The 22,555-nt window shown below is 39.1% G+C and overlaps 1 long non-coding RNA gene across 1 annotated transcript; it reads right to left on the minus strand.

Annotated features, from left to right (window-relative positions):
* Nucleotides 1-19,511: 19,511 nt before the first annotated feature.
* On the minus strand, nucleotides 19,512-22,226 carry LOC139032365 (uncharacterized). Its single transcript, XR_011484876.1, has 2 exons — nucleotides 22,127-22,226; nucleotides 19,512-20,531 (listed from the first exon to the last, which is right to left on the minus strand). It is a non-coding gene; the product is annotated as an uncharacterized lncRNA (long non-coding RNA).
* Nucleotides 22,227-22,555: the final 329 nt, after the last annotated feature.

Genomic DNA, 22,555 nt, shown 5'->3' on the forward strand with positions numbered 1-22,555 from the left:
GGGTCCATGTGTCTCTTTCAGATCTGGTTTCCTTGGTGTGTATGCCCAGGAGTGGGATTGCTGGGTCATATAAAAACTGCCATTAATTTTTTAAATTTATCTTTAATTGGAGGATAATCACTTTACAATATTGTGTTGATTTCTGCCATACAACAGTGTGAATCACCCGTAAGTATACATGTAGCCCTCCTTCTTGAACCTCCATCCATCCATCCCCCATCCCACCCCTGTAGGTCATCACAGAGCACTGGGCTGAGCTCCCTACATTATACAGCAACTTCTTACTAGCCATCTGTTTTACACATGGTAATGTGTATGTTTCATTGCTGCTCTCTTAATTTGTCCCACCCTTTCCTTCCATCGCTGAGTCCAAAAGTCTGCTCTCTATATCTGTGTCTCTATTCCTACCCTGCAAATAGGTTCATCAGTACCACTTCTCTAGATCCCATGCATATGAGTTAACATATGATATTTGCTTATCTCTTTCTGATGTACTTCACTCTAGGTCCATCCGTCTCAGTTCAACTGACTCGAATTCGTTCCTTTTTTGAAACTGCCCTTAATTTTAATACTCAGTGATGAGCACTGTTTACATCTTATTATTTCCTTTCAGTCTGTATTCATATGTGGGGAAATGTTTTAAACAAAACTATAATCACAAGGATAGTTTTTGTAGTATTTCTTTTCATTAAGCACCTGGAGAGAATACTCTCAATTCATTAAATACCCTTTGAAAGTGTAATTTTTAATGATTGTATAAAACAAATGCACAACTTCACTACAGATCTTTGGATACTTACTAAATGTTTGCTGTTTTGTGTAGTATGGGGCTTCCTTGGTAGTTCAGCTGGTAAAGAATCCTCCTGCAATGCAGGAGACACCAGTTCAATTCCTGGGTCAGGAAGATCCTCTGGAGAAGGAAGAAGCTATCCACTCCAGTATTCTTGGGCTTTCCCTGGCTCAAACGGTAAAGAACCTGCCTGTGGTGCAGGAGACCGGGGTTCAATGCCTGGGTTGGGAAGATCCCCTGGAGGAGGGTATGGCAACCCACTTCAATATTCTTGCCTGGAAAATCCCCATGGACCAAGGAGCCTGGCAGGCTCCATGGGTCACAAAGAGTTGGACATGACTGAGTGACTAAGCATATATATAATATGATGAAAATTCTAAGCTAGAATCTTAGAGGTGGAATTATTGGATCAGAGGGTAAGAATACAAATACTGCAAAACAGCTTTCTAGAAAGGGGTCACAATATGCATTCCAATAGAATTTAACAATGTAATCTAACCTCACTTTGCTAGCATTGACCACTATTATAATTTTTTAAAAAATATTTGCTTCTTTGATAGACTGGAGTTACTTATTACCAATTTGCTTTACTGCTCTTTGATAGCAAAATTGAACATCATGTTTACTATTTTCTCTATTCTTCTTTGGAGTACATGTTTGTACTCTTTTCACAGTTAAATATTTATTATTTTTTGAAATATTTTATTCTTGGATATTCTTTGGAAACAAAAAACATCATAAATGTAACTATGTATTTTTAACACCCCAAATTATCTGCTATCAATATTTAAAAATTTTTTCAGTCTTCTTTTTCCTTATCTTTTCAAGGAAAAAGTCTTCAACTTATGATTTGTATGCCCATTATACATAATTTATTTTGTTTTTCTTCATATTTGAAGGATTGATGAGAATTCTCAGCATTTTACTGACAGCTTGAATTCTGGGTGTATGGGTGGGGTAGGAATTAAGTCATCCTAATCCTTCTTTGATCCAGGATTTCTTTCTTTCCTTTACCCTCAGATCAGTAGTATAAACTAAAAATCAATTGGTTTTATACTATCATTGGCTCAGAGAATCCTGAAGTTTCTAACGCCCTTTAATCCAGTGCTTCTCAGACTTTTATGTGCATACAAATCCCCTGGGGAGTTTGTTAAAATGCAGATTTGACTCAGGTGGTCCAGGATGTGACCTGAGAAGCTGCATACCTGGCCAGTCCCCAGGAAGCGCTGACGCTGTAAGACATGCTTTGGGTAGCAGGACTCTCATCTAGTAATCATTATTGATGTGGCTTAGAGACGAAGGCATCTAAGACTGATGGTGGTGCAAACTCAGAGAGAAATGAGATATTTATGAGTGAAATGGATAGAAGTTGCTGAGAAACTGGAATAGTACAAAAGGAACAGAAGATACCTAGAATAGCTTCCAGAGTTCAGTCTTCTAAAATTAGATAAATGATGGCAGCTCTAGATATCTATCCAGACTATTATCCAACTCTGAACTGCTTACGGCCTTGAATCTTTTGCAGCCACTTAAGAAACTTAAGAATTTTGGTTCCTACTGGAGCCACATAGATTTTCCACCATCCTTGTGTCCAAATTTTCAAGATCTGAATACTCTTCATTTTCCTCTATTGGGTTCATTACAGATTTTTTCTCAAGAAAGACCTGTACTCTTCATGTCATTATGAGTTAGTTCTCATGATGTTACCTAACCATTTCTGCTTTTTAAAAATTGAAGTATAGATGGTTTGGGCTTCCCAGGTAGTACTAGTGGTTAAAAAAAACAAAAAACAAAAAAAAGAACCCACCTGCTAATGCAGGAGACATAAGAGACTTGGGTTTGATCCCTGGGTTGGGAAGATCCCCTGGAAGAGGGGATGATATCCCATTCCAGTATTCTTGCCTGAAGAAACCCATGGACAGAGGAGCCTAGAAGGCTACAGTCTATGGAGTCTCAAAGAGTTGGACATGCCTGAAGCGACTTACATAGCTGATTTACAATGTTGTGTTAGTTCCTGCTGTACAGAAAAGTGACTCAGTTATACATGTACATAGAGACTCATTTTTGTAGTCTTTTCCACTATGGTTTATCACAGGATATTAAATATAGTTTCCTGTGTTGTAAAATAGGTTGTTCATCTATTTTGTATATAGTTGTTTATGTATCTGCTAATGCCAAACTCCTGATTTATCCTTCCCCTAACCCCTTTTCCCTTTGGTAACCTTAAGTTTGTTTTCTATGTCTGTGAGTCTGTTTCATAAAGAAGTTCATCTGTGTCTTATTTTAGATTCCACATATAAGTAATGTCATATGGTATCTATCTTTCTGTTTCTGATTTACTTAGTATGATACTTTCTAATTATGATAATTTCATGTTGCTGCCGTTCATTTTATGGCTGAGTAGTATTCTATTTGGAGAAGGCAATGGCACCCCACTCCAGTACTCTTGCCTGGAGAATTCCTTGGACAGGGGAGCCTGGTGGGCTGCAGTCCATGGGGTCGCTAAGAGTCAGACATGACTGAGCGAATTCACTTTCACTTTTCACCTTCTTGCATTGGAGAAGGAAATGGCAACCCACTCCAGTGTTCTTGCCTGGAGAATCCCAGGGACGGGGGAGCCTGGTGGGCTGCCATCTATGGGGTCACACAGAGTCAGACACAACTGAAGTGACTTAGCAGCAGCAGCAGCAGTATTCCATTATAACCACCTCTACTTTTATGTAATAAATATTGGCATAATATTTGCTTTTAGATCATTAACACATTTTAGGGCTTATGATCTTCAAATGAACCCATATCCATTATATCCTCCAGTGCCACTCTGTTAAGTATACATTCAGTTCCGTTCAGTTGCTCAGTCGTGTCTGACTCTTTGCGACCCAATGAACTGCAGCACGCCAGGCCTCCCTGTCCATCACCAACTCCCAGAGTCCACCCAAACCCACGTCCATTGAGTCAGTGATGCCATCCAACCATCTCATCCTCTGTTGTCCCCTTCTCTTCCTGCCCTCAATCTTTCCCACCATCAGGGTCTTCTCAAATGAGTCAGCTCTTCACATCAGGTGGCCAAAGTATTGGAGTTTCAGCTTCAACATCAGTCCTTCCAATGAACACCCAGGACTGATCTCCTTCAGGATGGACTGGTTGGATCTCCTTGCAGTCCAAGGGACTCTCAAGAGTCTTATCCAACACCACAGTTCAAAAGCATCAGTTCTTCGGTGCTCAGCTTTCTTTATAATCCAACTCTCGCATCCATACATGACCACTGGAAAAACCATAGGCTTGACTAGACGGACCTTTGTTGGCAAAGTAATGTCTCTGCTTTTCAATATGCTGTCTAGGTTGGTCATAACTTTCCTTCCAAGGAGTAAGCGTCTTTTAATTTCATGGCTGCTATCACCATCTGCAATGATTTTGGAGCCCAGAAAAATAAAGTCAGGCACTGTTTCCACTGTTTCCCCATCTATTTGCCATGAAGTGGTGGAGAAACAGTGGAAACAGTGGCTGACTTTATATATTACTTCACTCTTACAATAGTTAGAGGTTTTTACAAAAACATGTGATTTTATTGATGTTCATCTCTTGCTTCAGCTTGCCCACAATCGTCTCCAGGAACTATTGTTCACAACAGCTCATGTTCATGCATGGATTACCTCTTCAGTGAGTTCAAACACACACATATTACTACTTATTTAAGTACTTCATTTACACGATGATTATGATTACTCATCCCATAATTTATAACAAGCCCAGCCTAAATTAGTAGTAGTGAGTTGTACAGCAGTTTTGCCTATGAGAACCTTTCTACCCTTCCTTATAATTCCAAAGCCCTGTTTTCAAATCTTTACATAAATTACATTACCAGTACAGTCTTTCTTCTGTCTTAAAAAATTATGTGTATTTGAAAAATTCCTTGCATATTAAATATTTTAACACACAATTTAAAAGGTAATTATAAAGTATAAAGAAAACTAATAAAAAATCACTCATATATTTACCACCTTAAGAAACAGAATATCATCCATTGCATATAAACCTATGTACATTACCCTGCCTCTATAATAGAGACCATCAATGGCCTTGACCTTGTGAGAACCATTAATCTTGTTTTTATTTATAGTTTTACCACATAGGTATGCATCCTTAAAAAATAGCTTAATTTTGCCTGTTAAAAAATTTTGTAACTGAAGTCATTCTATACATATTATTTTGTGACTTCCTTCTCTTGTTTAATATTTTTGGTGAGATGAACTGATGCTAAAACATAAGGTTATGGTACATTCATTTTAATCAATATATGGTATCTCATTGAATTAATATGTCACACTTTTTATTTCACTTAAGTTGTCCAATTTTTGGTTTATTGCAAACTATACTTCTGTGAAAAGACGGAGAAAACTTGGAAGTGAATGTTATTTTGGGGAGGAAAAAGGTGAGTGTGTTCTTGGCTATATTGAGTTTGAAGTGCTTGAGGATATAAAAGTGGAGATATTAAGCAGGTGTAAAGATAGAGGTAAACCATTCAGATATGACTAGACCATTCAGGTATGACCTGAATCAAATCCCTTACGATTATAAGTGGAAGTGACAAGTAGATTCAAGGGATTCGATCTGATAGACAGAGTACCTGAAGAACTATGGATGGAGGTTTGTGACATTGTACAGGAGGTGGTGATTAAGACCAACCCCAAGAAAAAGAAATACAAAAAGGCAAAATGATTGTCTGAGAAGGCCTTACAAATAGTTGAGAAAAGAAGAGAAGCAAAAGGTAAAGGAGAAAAGGAAAGATATACCCATTTCAATGCAGAGTTCCAAAGAATAGCAAGGAGAGAAAAGAAAGCCTTCCACAGTGATCAGTGCAAAGAAATAGAGGAAAACGATAGAATGGGAAAGACTAGAGATCTCTTCAAGAAAATTAGAGATACCAAGGGAACATTTCTTGCGAAGATGGGCACAATAAAGGACAGAAATGGTATGGACCTAACAGAAGCAGAAGATATTAAGAAGAGGTGGCAAAAAATACACAAAAGAACTATACAAAAAAGATCTTCATGACCCAGATAACCATGATGGTATGATCACTCACCTAGAGCCAGACATCCTGGAATGCAAAGTCAAGTGGGCCTTAGGAAGCATCACTATGAACAAAGCTAGTGGAGGTGATAGAATTCCAGTTGAGCTATTTCAAATCCTAAAAGATGATGCTGTGAAAGTGCTACACTCGATATGTCAGCAAATTTGGAAAACTCAGCAGTGGCCACAGGACTGGAAAAGGTCAGTTTTCATTCAAATCCCAAATATAGGCAATGCCAAAGAATGCTCAAACTACTGCACAATTGCATTCTTCTCACATGCTAGCAAAGTGATACCCAAATTCTCCAAGTCGGGCTTCAGCAGTATGTGAACTATGAAATTCCAGATGTTCAAGCTGGATTTAGAAAAGGCAGAGGAACCAGAGATCAAATTGCCAATATCTGTTTGACCATAGAAAAAGCAAGAGAGTTCCATAAAAACATCTATTTCTGCTTTATTGACTACACCAAAGCCTTTGACTTTGTGGATCACAACAAACTATAGAAAATTCTTCAAGAGATGGGAATACCAGACCACCTGACCTGCCTCTTGAGAAATCTGTGTGCAGATCAGGAAGCAACAGTTAGAACTGGACATGGAACAACAGATTGGTTCCAAATTGGGAAAGGAGTACATCAAGGCTGTATATTGTCACCCTGCTTATTTAACTTATATGCAGAGTACATCATGAGAAACGCTGGGCTGGATGAAGCACAAGCTGGAATCAAGATTTCCAGGAGAAATATCAATAACCTCAGATATGCAGATGACCCCACCTTTATGGCAGGAAGTGAAGAGGAACCAAAGAGCCTCTTGAAGAAAGTGAAAGAGCTGGTTTAAAACTCAACATGCAGAAAGCTAAGATCATGGCATCCGGTCCCATCACTCCATGACAAATAGATGGAGAGACAATGTGAACAGTGACAGGCTTTACTTTGGGGGACTCCAAAATCACTGCATTTGGTGACTGCAGCCATGAAATTAAAAGATGCTTGCTCCTTGGAAGAAAAGTTATGACCAACCTAGACAGCATATTAAAAAGCAGAGTCATTACTTTGCCAACAAAGGTCTGTCTAGTCAAAGCTATGGGTTTTTTTGGACTATAAAGAAAGCTGAGTGCTGAAGAATTGATGCTTTTGAACTGTGGTATTGGAGAAGACTCTTGAGAGTCCCTTGGACTGCAAGGAGATCCAACCAGTCCATCCTAAAGGAGATCAGTCCTGAGTGTTCATTGGAAGGACCGATGTTGAAGCTGAAACTCCAATACTTTGGCCACCTGATGCAAAGAACTGACTAATTGGAAAAGACCCTGATGCTGGGAAAGATTTAAGGCCGGAGGAGAAGGGGACGACAGAGGATGAGATGGTTGGGCGGCATCACTGAGTCAATGGACATGAGTTTGAGTAAACTCCAGGAGTTGGTGATGGACAGGGAGGCTTGGTGTGCTGCAGTCCATGGGGTCACAAACAGTCAGACACGACTGATTGACTGAACTGAACTGAACTGAAGGATAGAGGACTCTGTAGCTCAGAGCAGGGTCTGCCTAGAGATGGACATTGTAGAAGCTGTGGCCATGGCTGACATCTAGGAAGAGATTATAGTGTGAGGGGAGAAGAGGGTCTTGCCCTTAGCCTTGAGAAGCCCCATTTGTCAATGATTACATAAAGGAAGCGGAGACTGCAAAAGGAATGAGAAGGAAAAGCCCAAGAGATATGAGGAAAACCAGAAAAATGTGTTATTTTTAGAAATGGAGAAAAATTTTAAGAAATAGGCAGTGGTTAACAGTGTCCAGTGCTACTTAAAATGTATATAAATTGGGGATTTTAGCATTTTTATTGGATTTAGCTACTAGCAATCATTAGTGATCTTCATGAGAATTGTTTTGGGGGCATGGCAGAGTAAAAAAAACACATTGGCATGAAATGATGAATGAATGGAAAATAGAAATTTTGTCTAGAAGGGTAGGAAAAAAAGTAAAAGTTATGACTGGATAGCAACATGAAGTCAAAGGAGCCTTTTGGTTTTTCAATGATGAGACTTGATCAAATTCTGGTGAAAAGTTTCCATTTGCGACTCTCTGAGACTTCATATCAAGGCTTGCTGCTGGAAGATCTAACAAGTTTGTTGGAAGCAGGTGATAGTCCTGGGTCTGGTAATTGGGTTGGAGGTCAAACACTAAAAGAATAGCAGAAGGGGACAAACAATGAGGTCAACAGCATGTGAAAGACATCATAACTGAATAAAAATTGGCAAAAATTCAGTTATCTTGATAGCTTCTCAAGGTGGGCTGAATTCAGAGGAATTATATTTTTCTTAGATATGAATATCACCTCAAATACATTCCCCTAAGACTGTAGGAAGGCAATGTTCTCTCACATCCTGATGTGGAAGCTTCCCCAGTATTTCTTCTCTTAGTTCACCATGCCTGCTTGTCCTTCATAACTCATCCAATTTTGCAGTAGTCAACAGTAAAGGGTTATATCTGAGGTTTTCAGTACCTGACTCTACCTCAAGTGTTTCCTCTTCTCTGAGACTCTAGTTCTCAAGCTAACTCTTGCATTTCCAGCTCAGTTTCCACCTTAGGTAGAATGTGAGATCAGACACCACGGACCCTTATAAATCCAACATCCTCATTTTACATATGAGGAAACGAGCTTCAGGGAGATAAAGGACTGGTCCTAAGAGCATCAGTTGCAAAAAGGTGTAGGCTTTTTAACATTAAAGTACACATTCTTTCATGGTGTTCATAAGTTAAGTCACTAAGTTGTGTCTGACTCTTGCCACACCATGGACTGTCTGCCAGTTTCCTCTGTCCTTGGGATTTCTCAGGCAAGAATACTGGAGTAGGTTGCCATTTCTTTCTCCAGGGGATCTTCCTAACCTAGGGACTGAACCTGGGTCTTCTGCATTGCAGGCAAACTCGTTACCGACTGAACCACCAGGGAAGCCACTGTGTTAACTTTTAGTAAAATCTGACTTCTTTTCAATAACAAGTTCTAGTGAACTATGAGTAACTTGGCTGTAACACTATCAAATCAATAGAACAAATATGTATTTAAATAACTGGGAAATTAATCATGCCCTTAGAAAAAAATATTCTTATAATGGTTTGTCATATTTTATTATAATACTTTATAATATGCTGTTTTTCTTTCTGATTTTTGCTTCCATACACACAAATGTAGTCACAAACACCCACAAACACACAACATATACTCACCCTACACCTGAATACTCTCCTATTGTCTTAAAGAAAATAAAAAACAAACAAAAAACTCCTTAACTGAAATTAACCTATCTAGATGGATGGGGCAATAAATTAATAGTTCATGTGTTAAAATACCACACAATAACTCATTCATTGTAATATGAATTGATTTTGAAATAATGTCCTAAAAATACACTGTCAGTTTAAAAAGGTATTTTATTACGTTGTGTTGGTTCTGGGAAATATATGATTAAAGCTTCATTATTCAGTAGTGAATTCAGTTATCCAAGATGTAATCATGGACTCAGGACCCATATGCCGGTGCTAACTACTCAAGTGACCTGGGCATAATTAGGAAGATTCCTGGGGTCAGTGATTCTTAAATTAAAGAGGCATGAGAATCACCTGTGGGGCTTGCTAAACCACAGGTCACCGGGCCCCACCCTCAGAGGTTCTGGGGTGGGCTCCAGGTATTTGTATTTCTAACAGCTTACTGCTGGTTACAGAACCACATTTGGAGAGCTGCTGCTTTAGGTAATCATTCAACTGAAAGTCACTCAAAAAGAGGGACTGGTGGGAGTTTCCTGATTCCTTCAGAACCAACACATGGGCTTGCAGTCTATTACCAAGTACCCAATGTGCTCTTTTCGTTCTGTTTGCTTTTAAATATTTGCTTATTTATTTAACTGCGTTGGGCCTTAGTTGTGGCACACAGGATCTTCGCTGTGTCATGCAGGATCTTTCCTTGTGGTGCATGGACTCTCTAGTTGTGGCATGAGGGCTCAGTAGTTGTGGCCAACAGGCTTAGTTGCTCCGTGGCATGTGGGATCTTAGTTCCCTGACCCAGGGATTGAAGCCACATACCCTGAATTGCAAGGCAGATTCTTAACCACTGGATGACCAGGTAAGTCCTCCAAGTAGACAGTATTATTACTTACTATCTTCCCTGTGCCTTTACTATGACCTGAAATTTTCTAGGTCATAGTAGTAACTCAGGTCAGACAGATATGTGTGAAAAATATACCAAGAGCACCAGCTACTAGAACAGACATAAATACCTGCAAGCCTTCGTACTTTCAAACAATCAGACAGGCTTTACATGTCCTGTAATTTGAGAGTGACGGGTGGTTTCATATTCCTGAATACGATCAATTTATAAGAAATGTGAAAATATTTTTGATAAACCTCCACCTGCCGTTGAGCATGGCTATCCTATAATTTAGGCGTCACTAGCACAAACTGAGGTAGCGCTGTTTCTACCATAAACTGCCTTTGACCATATATACTATTGCTGAGTTTAATGTGTTGATATTGTATTCAGTGTGCTTGCGTGCATGTATGCTAAGTCGCTTCAGTTGTGTGCGACACTATGCAACCCTATGGACTGCAGCCCCCAGGCCCCTCTGTCCATGGGATTCTCCAGGCAAGAATACCGGGGTGGGTTGCCATGCCCTCCTCCAGGGGATCTTCCGACCCAGGGATCCAACCCACATCTCTTGTCTCCTGCTTTGGCAAGCAGGTTCTTTATCACTAGCGCCACCTGAGAAGCCCCATTGTATTCAATAGATCCTCATTATTCATAGATTTCATATTTGAGAATTTACCAACTTGCTAAAATTTATTTGTAACCCCCAAATCAATAATGTGGTACATTCCTGGTCATTTATGGACATTTACGTAGCGATGAAAAATTGCACTGTTTATAATAGCCAGGACATGGAAGCAACCCAGATGCCCATCAGCAGACGAATGGATGAGGAAGCTGTGGTACATATACACCATGGAATACTACTCAGCCATTAAAAAGAATTCATTTGAATCAGTTCTAATGAGATGGATGAAACTGGAGCCCATTATTCAGAGCGAAGTAAGCCAGAAAGATAAAGACCATTACAGTATACTAACACATATATATGGACTTTAGAAAGATGGTAACGATAACCCTATATGCAAAACAGAAAAAGAGACTCAGATGTATGGAACAGACTTGTGGACTCTGGGAGAAGGAGAGGGTGGGATGTTTCAGGAGAACAGCATTGAAACATGTATATTATCTAGGGTGAAACGGATAACCAGCTCAGGTTGGGTACATGAGACAAGTGCTCGGGCCTGGTGCACTGGGAAGACCCAGAGGGATCGGGTGGAGAGGGAGGTGGGAGGGGGCACTGGGATGGGGAATACATGTAAATCCATGAAATGAGTTGCCCAAGGTGCATGTTCTCAGCTGAGATCCAATAGGGTGAGGTTCTACCCTCTTGTTTTAGTTCTACTGTAAGGAGGTATCCTTTTCATGGCCCATTTAGTGCCATGTTTTCCCTATGTTTGTGCTTTTTATTAGTGACTTGCTATTAAAATGGCCTCCAAATATAGTACTGAAGAGCTATTTAGTATTGCTAAGGGTGAGAGGGCTATGATGTGCCTTGTAGAGTAAATACACATGTCAAACTGGCTTTGTTCAAGTAGGAATTATAGTCCTGTTGGCCATGAGTTCAGTGTTAATGAATCAATAACATACATTAAATGAGGTGTTTTTAAACAAAAACACACATTAAAACAAGGTTATGTATTAATCAGTTAACAAAAACATTATGACCAGAAGCTCACAGGAATCTAACCCTGTATTTCCTTAGGGGCAGTGATTGAGGATTTGCTAATCCAGTGTTTGAGCAGCTTCCTAAAATACAACTACCATAAATAAGGTGAATCAACATGGCTTGGATTTGCTGAGGGTACCACGCTTAGTGAATTTTGTTCATCTGTTGGTCAAGTTTACCAGTTCATTTCATGTTATCAGCACTATATGTTCACTTCTCAAATATAACATTAAAATGCAGACTTTCCACCATGAAAATGTAAAAATGTCACTCGGGAATCTGCTCAAGTGCAGTGAATCAGGGAGTACAGTATATTTTACTTTTTTTTTCCTTTCATAGTCCCCACAAAACAGAAGTATTTGGCTATCTTGCTCTTACTGCCAGGAGTGTGGGCTCCCTGGCCTCGCAGTGTCCACACCTTCAGATCCTGAATATTGGGAGAGTCCCCAAGGTCTCTGAGGACTGTCTGGTCAGGAGCCTGGAGAACTTACAAGAGGTGTCTGCCCTAAATGTTGCTGACCTCAAATGATGAGACTTCTTGGACTCAGACTGACATTTTCCTTGGTTTCCACCTGCCTAAGTTTTCACAACATAAAACTAAATAATGCTTCCATGTCTTTCCCACCTCATCATGAAATAGTGCTCTGAAATGCACATTTTACAGGGAACAGAATCACAGAGTACCAGTGTGATAGAAAGGGTTTGGACAGTGGACCATTTCTTCTACTTAAGAGAAGAAACATTTGAAACTGTTTCACTGAGGAAACATTGCTATTTGGTTATGGAATATGGAGGTAGCAGATCTAAAAGTTGACCTAGTTAACTGAATCTTCTGCCATTCTTCTAACTAAGCTAGTATTTACAATAATTCAACGGAACTATTAAATAAGAGATAATGATAATAGCTATTATTTACGGAGCCCCTTCCATGTTTCAGTAATATATAAGGCCCTTGCTACACACATTATTTCAGCTTCCCACCTACCTCTGTGAGAAGAAGCATTGTACCCAGTTTACAGGTAGAGTCGTTGAGGTTCTGAGAGGTGAAAGAACAATGGTACAGGTCATGAAGCTAGTAGGTTTGGACTCAGGTTTGCTGGTTTTCCCCCACTATATTCACTTGGCTTCAGTATATGTGGAAGGAGAAGGGAATCCATCCTCCCCCTCAGATATGATTAGCCAAATGGTGATGTGACAATGGGACAGGCTGCTTTTCACAAATTAAATGTTGATTGAAATTCTGTGAACTTGGATTGGACAGTACTTCTGGCTGAAAACAGATTATCATCATTCTGTTTGATACTGGTTGATTGGAAGCCAATGAAAAGATATTTTAACTTCAGCAGTTGCATTAAAATTTTTAAGTTCTCAGTTTTCTCTTTTTACTTAGGATCCTCTTGGGTTCTGAAGTGTTCTTGCCTTAAACCCTGAATGAATTAACAAGAGAAGAACAATACTCTATTTCTCCTTTTTTTAAATCAAAATGTCATGTCTTTGAAAGGAATTCTTTTTAAGGGATGACAGTCTGCTCTTAGCTTGCTTGATGATGTATTTAGATATGTTTGGGAAAGTCTTTCACAAACTCAAAACTCTGGGAATAAATAAGCTTTCATTCTTAGTCTCTTTTCACTCAAAACAGCAAACTCACAAAACAATAGCTTAATCTTACTCAGTTTCTAGGCATTCACTTTTAATCCATGAAGAGTTCCTAAATGAGCGTTATGTGAGCCATGCTGGATTACTCAATATCCTAAATAAGATGATGGGTGCCATACAAGGACAGGGCTTATTGCTTAAATTATTTGAGTGTAATAATGTTGTATTACTATCATACTTGGGTTCCCTTTGTTAATCTAGACACAGTACGGGATAAGCATGTCCATGACTCTCCTTGATATTCAGATGGGGATTCTGTGGATTCTGGCACTAAAACAGATGTGCGAGAGCACAGATTTGGAGCGTAGCCCCAAAAGGTCACTGCGGCTTTCAGTGTTGATCATAAAGCAAAGCACAGTTGCCAGCACATAGTCAGTGCTCTGTAAATTTTTGTTAACTTAATGACTGGGTTGAAACCAGGCTCTGAAGGCTGTATCACAGTAAATTATGTGCCAATTGAAATTTTGAAAATTAATTCTCATTTTGAATGCACAGTAAGAATTTGTTATATTTAAGAACTTTGCCTAGAACTTACTGTAAAATGAACAACTACTTCTTAATTTGCCTACTCTGTAAGTTTTACTTTTTAAAAAAACAATTATATATTCCCTCCCACTGCACATTTCATACCTGTGATTCATTTATTTTGCAGTTGGGAGTTTGTATCTCTTAATCTCCCTCAGCTAATTCTCTCTTCCTCCCACCTCTGGCAATCAGCTCTTTTTTTTCTCTGTATCTATAACTCTGTCCCTGTTTTATTATATTAGATTCCACATGTAAGTGAAATCATACAGTATTTATCTTTCTCTGACTTATCTTACTTAGCATATACCCTCTAGGGCCATTCATATTGTCACAAATGACAAGATTTCATTCTTTTTATAGCTTTCTGTGTTCAGTGCCTAGCACCATCCTAATTATAATTAGGTGCATATTAGTGACTTTTTATATAAGGATGATATTAGGGAAATAAAATCTTTATGTTAATAGAGTACTATGTAGTCATTAACATGATGGTCAAAAGTAAAAACCTAATGAACAATGGTTAAAATATGTAGAAAAATCATATAAAATCTTGGAGTTAGCCATAGATTAGATTTGATTTTCCAACATTTATCAGGTTCCAGTTTGGTACATTTTGATCCTTAATAACACATTAGTTTCTTAGCGTTTCATAACTCATTTCATGTTATGAAATGTATGAAGCCTACTCAATGTATGAAGCCTAAACTTTTCATTCATTTTAGAATCTTACAGCTAATTTCATTTTATATCATCATTTTTTCAAGGTCTCTCTTACTTGCTGATTTCACTAATAAAGAACCTTGGTGCTTGCATCAGATCACAGTTAATTTCTAAACTGAAAATGCTTTGGGAAAAGCATAGGCTTTGGAACCACCAGCTCCAGATTTTATTTTCAGCTTTGTTTTTTATACAAGGGTAGCTTTAATAAGACATTTAATTCCCAGACCCATGATTTCCTTATTTGTAAGGAAATATCTATTTTGTTGGATTATTGAAAGATTTTAGAGCCAACACATATAAAATCCCTTGCTCAGAATCCAACATACCTCGGGCAGTCCTCCAATGAAAACTATTAATATGATTGTGATGGTGATTATAACATAGCTGAGAAAAAACAAACATTTTAATCTCTAACACTCTCCATTCATTGCCCCATCTTCTCTGTGAAGGGAGACATGTGCTTGAAAATAAATCCTGTCTGTTTTCTCCTGTAGGTGAGGGATCAGATTGTCCATCTCATTGTCACGTGGTGTCCTAAATTGGACAGTGTGGTCCTCAGCTCCTGCTCTCAGGTAACAGACCTGAGCTTGGTGGCAATCAGCGCCTATCTGCGAACTCTCAGGTACTTTCTTCTCTGTGGGATCCTAACCAGACCCCAGAAAAGTGGTGACATAAATCTTTAGGGCTTTGGCTTTGGTTTTGTTATTTTTCTTTATTTAAGTCACTGGAATAACCAATACACTCTAGTCAATGGATGAATGGACTGGAAGCCAGGATTCCACCTGATACATTTTTGTGTGTTGGCAGAGCAGCCAGCATCATTCTCTGGAGTGACTTGACCCATCATCACTGACTGGAATAGAGTCAAAAGGAAAGGAATGGATGCATGATTTTGCGATGTGTGAGATTTTGTTTGACCAAAGATTTTTTTGAAGAGCCAATTTAGGATATGATTTCAAAAACAGAACTGTAAGGATTCTGAACTCTGAACTCTACCGCTTCTTTCTTTTACCATCAAACATAAGCAAGAGCTGGGACAGTGGGAAGAGGTAAGGGAAGACAGAGTAGTCACAGAGGAAATGCATTCCATGAGAGAAGCCCACTTACCCATGAGCCTTCGCCAGAGAAAGATGAGGCATGAGAGGGTCTGAGCCACGGCACTATTTGCTTAATTAATTCCCATCTCATGACACTTTGCCCCCAAATTACAGAGCTTTTAATCCCAAATAACAGAGAAGAAAAGACAAAGGGTAAAAATTTGTATCTTTATGCAATATGGTATTGTTAGAGTCTGTTTCAGTTGCTATATAAAAAGCCATCCTGGAATTCAGTAGTGTGAAATAACCATTTCATTAGATTCTGTGGTTTTTTAATTTGGACAGTGCATAGGAAAGATAGCTTGTCTCTCTTTCACCATGTCTATGGCCTCAGCTGGGAAGACTTGAAGGCTGAGGTGACTTAATATTTATTCATTTACTCACCTATTATTTTTGGCTGTACTGGGTCCTTTTTGCTGTGCATGGGCTTTCTCCAGTTGCATTGAGTGGGGGCCACCCTCTAGTTGAGGTGAATGGGCTTCTCTAGTTCCAGAGCACAGACTCTAGGGCACATGGGCTTCAGTAGCTATTGCTACCAAGGCGTGTGGGATCCCAGTTCCCAGACCAGGCCTCAAACTTGTGTCCCCTGCATTGGCAAGCAGATGCCCAACCACTGAACCACCAGGGAAGTACCAGGCCATGGTGACTTAATGGCTGGGTCTGGAATCATCTGGAGGCTCCTTAACTCACGTCTGGCATCTGGACAGGGATGACTTGAACTCTGGACTCAGCTGATAATATCAACTGAAGAACCTACACATGGCCTTTCCTTATAGCTTAGACTTCTTCACAACATGGGAGACCCCAGGATAGTAAAACTTCTTACATGGTAGCTCAGGGCTCCAGCATGAGTGTCCCATTAAAAAAAAAGGCCATGTTATAGGTGAGGCACCTAAAAGAAAGTATCAATAACTTGTCATATAACGTCTAAATTAATGATAGACTTAGAATTTCTGAGCTGAAAAAATCCTTAAACGTCCCCTAATCGAAACACTTGCTAAAATAATGAGGACGTTATCAGGACCCAGAGAGATGCCATGACTTTCCCAAGCTCACACAGATGGGCAACGGCAGAGCTGGGATTGGGTCCCAGTCGTCTGATTAACAAGTGCTCTCCCCACCATAGAATACTACTACCCAGACAACACTCACGGCAAGCAAGTGTCTCTCTCTCGGAAGAGCACTTTGGAAAGGCAAAGACACCAGCAATAGCATCAAAGACTGCAAAACACAGTGACCACCACCACTCCTGAAAACATAGGGGATAGAAGAGCAACTAGGAAATCCATCAATATGCTGCCTATCAAATAACATTGCCTTCTATTTGATTAGCACTTTCACAGAGAAATGTATTTATTCACAGTAATAACTCTTTAAGTGTTAAGCAGTTGTCCCCATTTTTCCCCCAAGGGAAAATGGGGTTCAAAGGAATTAAGTAACATGTCCAAATTTGCCTAATCAGTAAGTGGCAGTGTAGGCTTCCCCATCAAGTCATTTGGCTGCACATCCTATGCTATTTTTTCCTAAATAAGAAAACTATTTTCATCTTTAATGTGCAACATACATAGTTAGGGGTATCCTGGTTTTATGAAAATTTGTGTTCTAAGAGAGTCAGGTTGAATGTCATGGAAGCATCATAGAACAGGGACACAAAGTCAGCCCTTTTGACTCGAGCATCTGAACTCATCTAGTGAATTTTCCACTTCCTAAGAATGTCCTCTTTCCTTTAGATGAAGAGAAAAGGAGCAAAAGACAAGCAATGTTATTCCTGCTACCAGTAGTGCAGCTTGTTACAAGCTCTTACCCACGGCTTCCAGCCAAGCCAAGCTTTCAGAGATGGGTATTTGCTTCCCTGGAGAAGCAAGGCAGGTAGGGTGTGGTGGTTTCTCGAAATAAGAGAAGACCAAGGAGGTGATTTTTGAAGGATTATAAGCTGACTCCACAAGATGATTTTAGAAATAGAAGAAGAAAGGGAAATAATAATATAAATAACAGGAACAATTCAAAGTTAATAATATGGTTGTTATTATTATTATTGTATCTGTGTAAATGTGTATGTGCAAGTTCTTCTCTATTCTGAAGGCTGAAGTTATTTTTACCCTTGCAAAAATTTGACAATGATTTCTCAAATAGTTTTTCATTTAGAACAGTCTTTATGCTGTTTCTTGATTTTGATACCTAAATTATTTAAACAAAGCAGCAAAAATACTTGAGCTTTATTTGAACTCTGGTCACGGAAATATAGTTTATATTATCTCTAACACCTTTTTTAAATAACTCTTCTGATCAGAACATTCTATGAAAATCTAGATAAGGCTAAACTTGTTAGTTGCTCAGAGCTCATGGTACTTAACCAAGTAGATTGTGAGGAGTATAGAAGACAGAGTCTTTTCTCATTTAGGAAACTGAGACTTGAGGCAATGTACCATGTGATTTGAAGCATCTGTGTCTTCTTTATAGCAGCAAATTCTATAGAAATGGCCTTTTCTCTCAGCTAGTTAGTTAAATATGAAGCTAATGTTTCTCCACATAGACACACACCAACTCTTGTCCTGCTAACTAAGAGAGGAGAAAATGAGTGTGCCTATTTGTGGAAAGTCCCTACTAAATCATTTTAAATTAAACTCTAGTTATCTTGATGTGAGTGAACGCCAACAGGTAACCAATGCAGGCATCCATGCATTGGCAAGAAGCTGTCACCAGCTCAAGTATCTGGATCTAAGTTCTATAGGGATAAGCAAAAGAAGGTAGGAATTTTGCATATTATCCTTTTTTTACCTGGTTTAAGAACATGAATCATGAGTTTATACATTTCAGTTTATCACTGTATAATGTCAATTATGATATGGTGGGCCAAAAGGAAGCTGTAGATGCTGAATGAAAATATGAATGGAGATTTATCCAATCAACTGAGGGGAAAGTTGTTTACCAAGCAGGATATATACAAATGACATATTGTATATAGCCTGGTATGAACTACTATACAAATGAGGAATTAAAACATGGTAGTACTTATTTACTTTTCTAAGTAATTGTTCACTTAAGCAATTCCTGCCTCATTTATAGGAAATCTATTTTCTTTCTCTTTAGTCTGCCTCTTCGCTAAATTATACAGGGGCCCTAGAGGCTTATAGTCAAAAAAGGAGGGAGGGTCCATCCATCTTCACCCAAGTGAAGAGACTAGAAGCTCGTGAGTCCACCACTGTCTTTGCTTCCCGCTGCCACAAGGGGAGATGCTGAAGACTCATCCTTCGTGGTTCAGTAGATTCCAGGGGCCCCTGGTGCAGTGATGCTTCTGGAGCTAGAACTCCAGTGAAGCCAGCTGGGTTCTTTCAGTTCTCAGTACCTCAGTTCACTGCAGCATGTCCCAAGACTGGGATCCCAGTTCCCCTGCACAGGTACCTCACAGGGTATTGGCCGATTGATTCCAGCTGCTTCTGACACCTGTCAACTCCCGGTTCCTGAACCGTCGTTGACTTTTCCCCCAGAGTCAGCATTTCCTTCTAAACTCTCAAATCATAATCTCCCTTCCCCATGGTACTGGAAATAACAGACCACTCTTCCAGTGAGGCTGCTTCAGTCATTTGAAAGGGCCCTATATTTACCCATGAGGAAGATTCTCACTTATGCTTGGGCATGGGACTACCTCCACTAAAATGTTAAGTAAAGTCAAATGTATAATGTAATAAGCAATTGGGGAGTTATCATTGTCAGGGTGCATGTCATTCTTGTAAATAATGTTTATTAGCAAGAACCCTTGTTCAAACAGCAATGTATAATCAATTATAATTAACCCATTTAATGTTTAGAAGTGCCAGCCCCAGATGGGAGTGATACAGTACCCAGACTTTCCTTTTCAAGTACTTTTATTATGTTTTGGTCACATTAATTATCAGGATTCTTTAAAAAGAAATCTCAGTAATAAGGAAATATAATGACTCACTATTTTTCTTTTATACTGTCCATATCTAACTTTAACAGCTAAAATAAACCTGTAACTTCCCAGACTGATAAGTTCAGTTCAGTCACTCAGTCGTGTCTGACTCTGCGACCCTATGAACTCCAGCATGCCAGGCGTCCCTGTCCATCACCAACTCCCGGAGTCCACCCAAACCCATGTCCAGTGAGTCGGTAGTGCCATCCAACCATCTCACCCTCTGTCGTCCCCTTCTCCTCCTGCCCTCAATCTTTCCCAGCATCAGGGTCTTTTCTAATGAGTCAACACTTCGCATCAGGTGGCCAAAGTATTGGAGTTTCAGCTTCAACATCAGTCCTTCCAATGAACACCCAGGACTGATCTCCTTCAGGATGGACTGTTTGGATCTCTTTGCAGTCCAAGGAACTCTCAAGAGTCTTCTCCAACACTACAGTTCAAAAACATCAATTCTTCTGCACTCAGCTTTCTTTATAGTCCAACTATCACATCCATCCACACATGATCACTGGAAAAACCACAGCCTTGACTAGACGAACCTTTTTTGACAAAGTAATGTCTCTGTTTTTTATTATGCTGTCTAGGTTGGTCATAACTTTCCTTCCAAGGAGTAAGCGTCTTTTAATTTCATGGCTGCAGTCACCATCTGCAGTGATTTTGGAGCCCAGGAAAATAAAGTCAGCCACTGTTTCCACTGTTTCCCCATCTATTTGCCAGATAGGACCGGATGCCATGATCTTAGTTTTCTGAATGTTGAGCTTTAAGCCAACTTTTTCGCTCTACTCTTTCACTTTCATCAAGAGGCTCTTTAGTCCTTCTTCACTTTCTGCCATAAGGGTGGTGTCATCTGCATATCTGAGCTTACTGATATTTCTCCCACCAATCTTGATTCCAGCTTGTGCTTCTTCCGGCCCAGCGTTTCTCATGATGTACTCTGCATATAAGTTAGAAAAAGATTTATAAACTGGTTTCAGATAATGACATATTTCCAGGAAGGGTCTAGATGCTTTCCAACAGATTTAGAAGCCAATTCACATGTATAATTTTTAATTTTCTAGTAGCTGCATTAAAAAAGTATAACTAAATAGGTAAAATAATTTAACATTAATTTTAAGTAAATATATTCAAAATATTATATAAGCACATAATCAATTATAATATTTTTATTCTGTCTTTAAAATCCAGTATTTTATACTTACAGCACATTTTAATTCAGACCAGCCATATTTTAAGTGATTAAGAGCCATATATGGCTAATGCCTGTGATATTGCATGCTCAGTCACTCTTATCGCATCTGACTCTTTGCGACCCTATGGACTGTACTCACCAGGATCCTTCTGTCCATGGCATTATCCTGGCAAGAATTTTGGAGTGGTTGCCATTTCCTCTCCCAGGGGATGTTCCCAACCCAGGGATCAAACCTGTGTCTCCTGCAGCTCCTGCATTAGCAGGCAGTTTCTTTATCACTGAGCCACTTGGAAAGCCTGCCTGTGATAGTAAATGATACAAATCTAGACTACAGAATCTTAGAGGACAGGAACAACATCTCAGACAGTGTGTTTTAATTCTTCTCTGGAACTCTAGTCCCACAACCACCTGTGGGGAAAATACTTTATTTTTAAGCACATTCAAAAAATGTAGCACATTATCTTCTGCATAGAGATTTATGATAAATGACTTGTATATCCCTGAGATGTTCTACAGTGAGGATATTTACTAAATATTGTCCAACCTAGTGTTATACAACTTACTTGATTATGAGACTTTTGGGAGTAAAACATCAGTTAACATTCATGGAGTTATCAACATGTAGATGTGCTTTCAAAATGCCATCTCATGCTAGTAACATCTTAGTATCTGGCATTTTGAGGGAAATAGTTTGTTCCACATTTGAAGATTTTCATAACTTGATTTTCCAAGATGTATGAGTGAAAATGACAGAGTAAAGACCTTCAAATGTGCCCCTCCATCAAGGCAAGGGAAAAAACTGGCAATAACTGTCACAATCAACTTTTTCAGAACTCTAACTTGAAGCAACCCTGGACACATTTATACAAAACAAAACAGCTGAAACTCTATAGGAACAGTGAGCTTTGTAGTGTTTTTTAACCTACCCAAGTCTAATTCCCCACTCCCAGCCTAGTGATCACCTGGAAAATAACAGTCCACATTCCTGATACTAGAAAGAGCAGACAGGAGTTCATTACCAAAGAATTGTCATTATTTCACCTATCCAGTGATTCCCTGTAAGACCTCAATCAAAAGTTTTGTTTTTATTTGGCCTCATTCAAACTTGGGTACCAAAAGCATCTCCTGAGAGAGCATTTGGTTAATATTTTTACAGTAAAGCTTCTTGAGGCAGTGGAGAACAGCTGACACAAATAATACACTAACCAAAAAGCTCAAAAGGGGAGAGATGTACATGTGCAAAGCTATGTTAATACTCAAAAAATACCTGAGAAGGCCCATAATACAGACCTTGAGGCTCTGTGAAACTATGAAGTAAAAGCTAAGGCAAAGTTACCTACCTGACTGAATATTGAAGGCATGCTTCAACACACACAGGGAGTCCTCTGGAGAATGTAACGGCTCCAGACATTTGGGAAACATTCTGTAAGGTCATCGGCTAACCACTAAACTAACTGAGCAGAGATTTCAGCAGCAGCAAATGATAAAGAATACAGAATTTAAAAAATTATTTCATAGAAGTCACTAAACAATAAACACCAACAAGAATTATAAATAGCAACAACAACAGACTCTGGGGAGGAGGAGAATCTGAATTTTAAAGTTGTATTATTATATTATTTTAAATGTCCAGTTGTTAACCAAAATTATATGACATGTAAAGAAACAAAAAGTAATTCCCATACAAAGGGAATTAAATCAGCTAGTAAAAACTGTCCTGGCGGAATCTCAGCCATTGGGTTTCCTAGACAAAGACTTTAAATCAGCTA

The sequence above is a fragment of the Odocoileus virginianus genome, chromosome 31 (assembly GCF_023699985.2).
Source record: "Odocoileus virginianus isolate 20LAN1187 ecotype Illinois chromosome 31, Ovbor_1.2, whole genome shotgun sequence".
NCBI lineage: Eukaryota > Metazoa > Chordata > Mammalia > Artiodactyla > Cervidae > Odocoileus > Odocoileus virginianus.